The sequence below is a fragment of the Stegastes partitus genome, unplaced genomic scaffold (genome assembly GCF_000690725.1).
Source record: "Stegastes partitus isolate 25-593 unplaced genomic scaffold, Stegastes_partitus-1.0.2 Scaffold541, whole genome shotgun sequence".
In the NCBI taxonomy this organism is placed as follows: Eukaryota; Metazoa; Chordata; class Actinopteri; family Pomacentridae; genus Stegastes; species Stegastes partitus.
Genome location: NW_007578272.1, coordinates 97,966 through 106,918, shown reverse-complemented (window position 1 = coordinate 106,918; position 8,953 = coordinate 97,966).

Genomic DNA, 8,953 nt, shown 5'->3' with positions numbered 1-8,953 from the left:
TTGTATTATCAGTTGTTTGTGATAATAGAAGAACAAAGGACAGATAAGAGTTAAAGAGCAGACACTAAAGTTGCTCTTTGGTCATTGAATAAACTCCTAAAACCTCTGTGAATTAGAAATAAAAGGATTTTTTGATTTTCTTCTGTAAAAAATCCCCTTCTACCTTAAATTGGCTTAGCTATACCTCCATCTAACTCCTCCACTTCATACTCGAGCACACCAGATCACTGTGGACTCTACTCAAACACTGTCAAACCAATCTGTGCTACAAACTTTTAGACCAGAGATCTCCAACTCCGGTCTTCATGAGCTACTGTCCTGCAGGTTTTAGATGTTTCCGTACTGCAACAAACCTGACTCAAATGAATGGATCTCCAACAGCTTGTTGTCAAGTTCTACACAAGTCTGATCCATTAGTTTGTGTCAGGACTGTATGGAAATATCTGAAACCTGCAGGACAGTAGCTCATGAGGACCAGAGCTGGAGATCTCAGGTTGACAGTTTTCTTGTAGGTTTGTTTTGCATGAAACCCTAGAAGTCTGCATCCTTGTTTCTGTCATCAGTACGCTGCATCTTCTTCTTGACAGGTGCTCACAAATAACATCAAGCCGTCTTACCTAAAGGTTGACGTGGTTTTGCCATTTGTCTTTAAAAATAGGAGGAACCTGGGCGCCACTACATCATCCTCTAAATGTGTAAAACAGGCACCAGGTGCTTGAGGGGTCAGAGTATTTGAGTATTTCAACAAATATGAAAATGATTTGTGGTTTTAATAAATTCAGCCCTTATTTTGGATGAAACACGACTCTTTTCATACGCTCCCCTTCTGCATTTTTCATGATTATTTCCGTCTTCCCGTGGTTTGCTATAAGTGGACACAGCGCGATCTCTCACCTCGCTGGTCCGAGCTGCTTTTAAAGGCGCCGCTTAAGGTCAGGCGGGAGGCTTAATAAATATGAAAGGGGGAGAAAAAGCTAGAAAATGGATGACGAGGCAAAGTGAGCCGCTAGCTAAAACAGCAAGTCACCCTGCTGGACAGCTGAGCTAGCAATGAAAATAAAATCCACGGCTCGGTGGAGAGAGAGAGAGGGAGAGGGTTGGAAGGGTTCAGAGTGAGCGAAGGGGTAAGGAAGAGAGAGAGAGGAAGTGTGCATGTGAAAGAGAAAGAGGTGTACCTGAAGATGCTGACGATGTCATAAAACTCCAGTTGATGGGTAAGTGGATTTCTGTACTTGACTATTCAGTAGTACAGGGTCCACACTGCACAAAATGACAACCCACAGCGAGTCACATCGCCCTGCATGTAGAGATATTTGGAGTCTTCAATGCTATACTGCAAATTAAAAGCATTCACCTCCCCATGGGAAGTTTTCCACTTTTACTGCGTTTCGACATGGAATAATCATCAGTTTAATCTGTTTTATGTCACAAGAATTCTCAAAGAAGACTGTTTAATGTCAAAGTGAGAACTGATTTCAGTGAATTCAACAGAAAATGTTAAATAAGTAATTGTATTCGTCCCTCTTAAAGTGACTCACCTAATTGAACACAGGTGGTACTAGAAGTCACACAATTAGTAAAATGGAAATCGTGTGAATGTGTCTTCAGTGATGTGTGTCTGGGAGGTCCAGTCACTGGTGATTCAGTATTTCTGGCTGTAACTACACCATCAAGACAAAAGAACACTTCAAGCAACTCTGTGAAGAGGGTTTTGAGAAGCATGAGTCAGGGGACGGATACAAGAAAATGACAATAAACAACTAAAGAAAGGGAAGGAATATGGCACATGTGTAAATCTGAATAGAGCAAATTGAGTTGAGGGAGGCCACCAGGGCAGCTATGACTCCTCTGAAGGAGTTACAAGCTTTAGCAGCAGATTGGAGATACTGTACATACAGCATCTGTTGACTGTCTTCACCAGTCAAAGCTTTGTGGAGGAGTGGCAAAGAGTAAGAGAGAAAAAAAAGCTCATTTTAAATGTGGACTAGAGTTCACCGGAAGACGTGGGAGACTGAAGTCAACAAGAGAAAGGTTCTTTTATCTGATGAGACCAATATTAAACGTTTTGTCCATTAGGCTAGACGTTACATTGTGAAGCACGGTGGTGGCAGCATCATGATGTGGAGCTGCTTCTTGGCATCAGGGCCTGCAAGCCTTGTGAAGGCAGAGGGGAAAATAAACACAGAAAGTATCGATAAATCCTGGAGGACCACCTGATGCAGTCTGCAAGAACTTGGAGAAGGTTTGTCATCCGGCGAGACAATGACCCAAACATAAAGCTAACGCTACACAGAAATGGTTTAAAAGCTACAAGGTTCTGAAGGTTCTGGAGCGGCCAAGTCAGAACCCAGATCCTAGTCCAACTAATAATTTGTGGCTAGACTTAAAAAGGGCTGTTCACTCACGATCCCCATGTAACCTGACAGAGCTCGAACAAAGAAGAAAGGGGTAAAATTACAGCATTGATAAATGTAAGGCTGATTGAAATCAATCCACACAGGATCAGTGCTGTAATGCAGCGACTAAATACTGACTTGCAAAGAGAGAGAATACCTAATATTGTCATTTCATGTTTTTAAATAACTGACATTACTTTGTAGAAATCTGTTTTCACTTTGACATGTAATGGTCTTTTTGTAGCTTCTTGTCAAAAAATGAAACTGAACATAATTCAAAGTTAAAAAGGGCAAAACTTCCAAGGGGGGTAAATACCTTTTAATTAGGGACTCTATTATATTCGTCTACTGAACCAGCAGGAAGCCTTCAAGCATTAAATCATTCCAAATACAAACCACATTCATCCTTCACACCTTGGATGTAGATCTTCAATAACAAAAACCATTTAAAAGCAGCTTAATAATACCTGAAGTTAAAGGCATTTATTGTCAAAAGTGATATTTCAGTGCAGTTTTTTCATCTGACTACTTTGGCTTGGTTACTGCAGAAGATGCTGAAAGTTAAAAACAGTTTGGAAATCCCTTTTTTTTCTTTTTTCTTTTTTTTTTCTTTTTTACAGTGTGTGCTTTTAGCTGTAAGTGGTGCAGGAGGAGGAGGGGGGCCGCTATCTCCGAATCATCAACTTTCTTACACGAGAGGGTTTCGGAGAGCTAATGCAGACATGAGCAGAAAGGCATCTAAATATGGCTACAAATATGCGAGCAAGCCCATGTGTGGTTAATATATTTTGACACTTAAAAAGAGTCGAGAGCCAACGCGCTTCACAATGCGGCATGAGAGGATGGCTCGTGTTACGAGAAACCTGAAAAGAAGTGGAACTGCAGTCCGCCCGGGCTGAGTGGAGCTGTGTTGTGATCAGTGTGCATTTCCTTGTTAAGTCAGATCAGATCTTTTTAGAAAAATACTATTAACCAATACGCCTTGTGAGTTGGAGGGACTCTTTACATACATGTCTGGGATTCCAAAGTTACGATGTCAGACTTAATTTACCAAATGTGCGAGCCGATGGTCAGATGTGGTCATTTTAATGGCTTGGATTTCTACAATATGCATGAAAAAACAAGGGGAAAAGCTTTTTATTTTCCTTTTTAACTAAAGTTTGAGACTATTCTCGGGTTGTATCTGTCAGCCTTCAGTTCTTTTGGCTTTATTACACTCCCCGCCACACCAGACCACACTACAGAGAACCTGCGGTAAAACATTAGAATCTACCTTGACCCTTATTTCTTCTAGAATAAGTCCATGACTGACTTCAACCTTCTCATGACCTAACAATGAGTCTGTAAAAAAAAAAAAAAAAAGCTCTGTTGCAGAAGACTGAGCTGTGACCATCAACGAAAGGGATGAACTTCAGACTCACAGAAGACTTTGACACAGACCTAATGGCAGCATCATCTCTGTGGCTGCACACTGATTGTTCCACGGATCAGTGAGCAAAGACACAACACATGTTGATTGTGAATATATGCTATATACCCTGCATCAGAGCTTAACTGTAAAACTCTGACAATGTCAATGTCTTGAGCAAGTCCCAAAACATTAGATTAGATTTATTCGGTGACATCGTTTGTCACTGATAGGGTGGGGCTGTCCAACCACATGATAGCTCCTGGCTCTACCCGGATTAGCTTAGCCTCAGCTGCCCTGTAGTGTCCTTATTCCTTCCAGCTGCTCCAGTGAACTGAAGGTTAATACTTCCGTTCACATTGGAAAATTGAGGTTAAAAATTCAGAATTTAAGCTTTAGGACTTCTACTTCACACAACAAAGTATAATAGCATTTGTGAATATTTGACCTGTCAGCAGAGTTTCAGGAGGATGGTGTTGATAAGATATTTTCAGATCCTGAGTTTGTGCAACAGACACATCCAGCAACCTCAAGTTCTCATTGTTTACTGAAGTTTTCCCCAAAAGTGGAGAACAGTTGGTTTGTCAAGTTGGATTCATAAAAATTCTCGTCTTGTATTGTTTTCTTGATTTTTATAATTGTTCTCATGTCTTGACACTAATATAGTCGGCAGATGCATAATGTGACACTACACCAGCAATTACAGAGGCATCGCCGTCCCTTCAAGACACTCACCTCCTGCTCGGTTTCTTCTGGACCACTGAGGCAGCCGAGGCCTGACAGCATCTCGTGTTCACTTAGTTCTGATTCACCTTGACCAGCCTCACCTGTTTGTTGTGGAGCGCCCACTCCCAGCCCTTTGGTTTTTGTTTTGACGTTAGAAAGTTTGCGGTTGTTAAATTGTGTCTGGAAGACTGGACGCGTTGGTTAGACTGAACCAAACAGACTTTACATTTGTGGACAAACGGTATGTATCCACGGACAGACCTGATGTGTTACCATCTGGGTTCCAGCATTATTAAACCTCATCCTCTGAGCTGAAGTCTCCAACCCAGTCTCTGCAGTATTACATACCTATACCACTAAACTGCGATTATGTTTTGAGGGAAAACATGTTTGCTGCTGAATTATGTTTGTCATGCATCACAAATACCTTTCTAATCAATGTATCTTTGCCTTATATTTTACTGATTTACTGTCGCTCCATTTCAGTCAACCAATCAGCTCATTAGATCTCATTGGTTTATAGATCGGTGTATAGATAATGGATGGATGTCACCCGGGTAACTCAGAAAATAAAGGAGACACCTCAGACGTGTAGTAAAAGGGTCACATTTGAAGACAAGCCGTGATATTTTTCCTAATTTTGGTGCCCAACGTTAACCGAGCTTCTAACATGTGAAAGTGTCGAACAAAATGTGATGTTTTCTTAAACTTAACCACATAGTTTTGGTGTCTAAACCTGACCAGAAAGCCGGTGAAAACTCAAAGTAAACATTGAAAGACATCCATCCATCCATCCATCCATTATCTACACACCGCTTAATCCTCACTAGGGTCGTGGGGGGCTGCAGTCTATTCCAGCAATTTACAATCACCAATTAACCTCAACATGGTTTTGGACTGTGGGAGGAAGCTGGAGAACCCGGAGAGAACCCACGCTGCACGGGGAGAACATGGAGACGCCACGCAGAAAGATCCCGGGTGTCTTCACCCCACATTGAAGGACAGCAAAACTTAATTCTTTAATTCGTCCATCATAGGACTCAAACTCTGGTCTTCTGTCTAATCGCTGGTTTGTGCCATCAAGCGCTTCCTAATGCAGACTTTGCGGCTCTTTCCAAACCAGTCACAAACTGCGACCCCTTCAAATCGTATTAGAGAACGCAGTTTAGCTGCATAGGAATGTCATTTTGTGGAGACAGAATTGATCTCTCTCATTCCTCCAGGGTTCAAGGTTATCTTTAGTGCCGCTCCCGGGGAAATTTGTTCTGCTGCAAGAGTTCAGCAAGAGTTTATTGTCTGGTCAGTGTCACTTAAGGCATTAAATGAAGTGTCAGGAGCCACCGCTAACAATCATCCCCTTTGTCCTGGAAATTCCCCAATCTACTGAGTTTGCTCTGCAGTTGTCCAGTAGGCAGCTTTGGAATCCACTCTCATTTTTTTGGCCTGCTCATTCTGTGTCCAGATCACCTCATGTAGCCTATATTTAGTGAAAGTTCTTCCCTCACCACATGTACTCTGGGCCCACATCTCTATTGATTTTCATCAGTTGGCTGCTCCACCATCCTGACTGTTGTGTGTTTGTTCTTTAAGGACTCTCACTTCATTGGTTTGCCAAACCTTCCCACTGCCAATGGAACTGTCTGGCTCAATATGTGATTTATGACAATCCCTCCGGTTTCACTTGAACGCTTCTTGGTTCTTTTTGTTCGTTGATAACATCTCGTTAACCACGGCTATGCTCCTCTTTGATGCTGCCATATAAGAGATAGTCTGGTTTTTTGGGGTCTACACTTGGCCTTTTACCACTGACCAAGCTTAAACCTGTTGTAGTCAATTCTGTTTCATGCCCAAAATCACATCCCTACTCCATCGACAGCCACTTACACAGTTCCTCCATTGTGTCTGCTGCCATTTCTCATCAATCTTACACACTTTGCAGACAGCATGATTGATGATTTTTCTTGATTTTGGTGATTAGTAACCTACATGGTGGCTGCTTTGGGGTCGTCACAGGCTTAGGGATAATAGAATTCTTATTTTTTTGAAAAGCAGTCACTCTTTTTCAGTTTCTTTCTTCTGCAAAAATGCTATTTCTCCCCAAACAAGCCGGTGTTGTTGCTCCACTAGAGGTAAAATAAATCACTTACGGTGCCACAGAGGATTTTCCAGGGAAGACGAACCATCTCATGGGTGTCGAGATAGCAAACACGGCTTTCATGAAGTGAATAAAGGTTAAATCACTATTGTACGGTATCAGTCGGCGATAGAAAGAAGCAATAGAAGTTGGAGGTTATTACTTTAAGCTTCTCTCATAAAGAAGAAAAGCTAAAAAAGAAAAAGTAATACTTTTGCCCTTCTGGTCCTTTTCTTAAGACGAGATATTGTGCATCTTTTTTTGTTAAGAAATCCAGACGGCCGAGGTGGAAGCGTCAACGTGGAAACGACTCGTACAGCAGAGGGACGAGAGTGAGACGCGTTGATCTATGAGGGCGATGGGGTTTGATGAAATCAGCCATGCAGCGCAGGCAAGTCAGAACAAAGGCAGGGTTACTGTAAAGACACAAGGACACACACATGCACACACACACACAATGAGATAAGGGTATTTCCTAAATCCTATCCCAATGCACTCGTACGTCCCCCCCCCCCGAAAATACAGAGTATGCTCCCTAAATGGATTAAAGTGGTTTGGAGAAAGTGTGTGCGGGACCCTTCAGCTCCATTAGATTGACTGAGATCGCAATCTCTCACTTCTTTGGCATCTCGGAATAACCTCCTGTCTGGACACACAAACACTCGGCTGCACATGACTTACCGCCCGTGTGATGACAAGGACAAAGACGGACAGTAAGTGAAAAAAAAAGGAGAGGAAGGAGGAGTGAGAGGAAGACTGTCACCAAACTCTGATGTCGAAAAAAAAAAAAAATCTGTTGACATGATTGTGATGATTTGTGTCATACCCAGTTTATCTCGTCTCCTTATGTGAGTGGTGTCGCTGCATTTCTGTATGTGTGAGTGTGTGTGTCTTGCACTCGAGTGTCTATCCGCGGGTGTGTAGTTGTGTCTGCATGCGAGTGTGTTGATAGCGCAGTAATGGGTTTTAGCGCAGTGCTGAAGAGGGTTTTTAAATGGAGTCAGAGGGAAGCAGGGAGGACAGGACAGACTGCTGATGTCAACACAGAGAGATGAGATAAAGTCTGTTTAGAGGTGGATGAGGAGGAGGGAGGATGAGGAGGGAGGCAGGGGGAGGTAGCAGCACACAGGACTGGACCCACCGGAGAGGCTGCTGATGCCAAAGATAAGACTGAACTCTGGATGCTCAAATCTCATCAGCATCAGGAAGAGGCTGAATGCCGGCTGATGGGCTCACCGAGTTACCGTCGCTGTGTCTCGCTGCCCGGTTTCCTGAATACTAATGGAGATATTTGACTCAACGGTGCGCTGATTAGCCGGCTGCTCGATGGAGGCCTTTTAGCCCCCAAAAAATCAGTAAAGGGACACAAACACAAACTCAGAATTCAAAGTGTCCCGTTTGTCCTTGAATTAAAAACATCTGATGTTTGAATGGACACGAGTAAGGAGATGAAACGGGAGATTAACACCACTTCAGATGCAAAGTACCTGTCTGGTCATTTCTGTGTCAATTTGCAGCCGCGTAACAAAAAAAAAAGAAAGGTACAGAGTTGTTTTTTCCCTCAGTTTAAATAATAAAAAAAAACTTCTGGTACTTTGAATGAATACTGTACAAGCTCATGACTGGTTCTTGGTAATTCCAGCTAAAGCTAATGGACTGTAATATAAAAGACCTGCAGTAAATCCTCCCGTTGTTAATGGTTTGATGTTTGCTTTTTGTTAGAGAGAGGTGCTGACTGATCTGTTCTTATACTGACTTAAATCACAGTCTGACTATTTGCTTCCCTCTTGGAGAGTCTTTATGCAGGTTAACAGATTCATCAGTGGGGAAGTATCGTTGATACTGTTGCTTCAGTGATCTGTGAAACAAACAAAAAAAAAAAACAAGTGAGGATGAATGCTGAAAAATTAATATTTTTTATATTTGGATTGATTCACTATCAATATTTTACAGATATATGCCATTTCTTTGAAAGAAAGAATTGTATATATTGAAGACAATTTTTTCAATTAATGTTACAGATTTTTACCAGTTTTAAATAAATAAATAAATAAATAAATAAATAAAATAAAATTCCAGAAAAAAATCACACTAAAAAAATACATTTTAACTGTTAAAAAATACAACAACAAAAAAAATCACACACTGATAAACAAAAAACAGGCCAAATAATGTAAATGTATGAAAATATTTTTTTTCTTTTACAGCATCTGACTTCAAAATTACACATTTTTCTATTATATTATATTATATTATATTATATTATATTATATTATATTATATTGTATT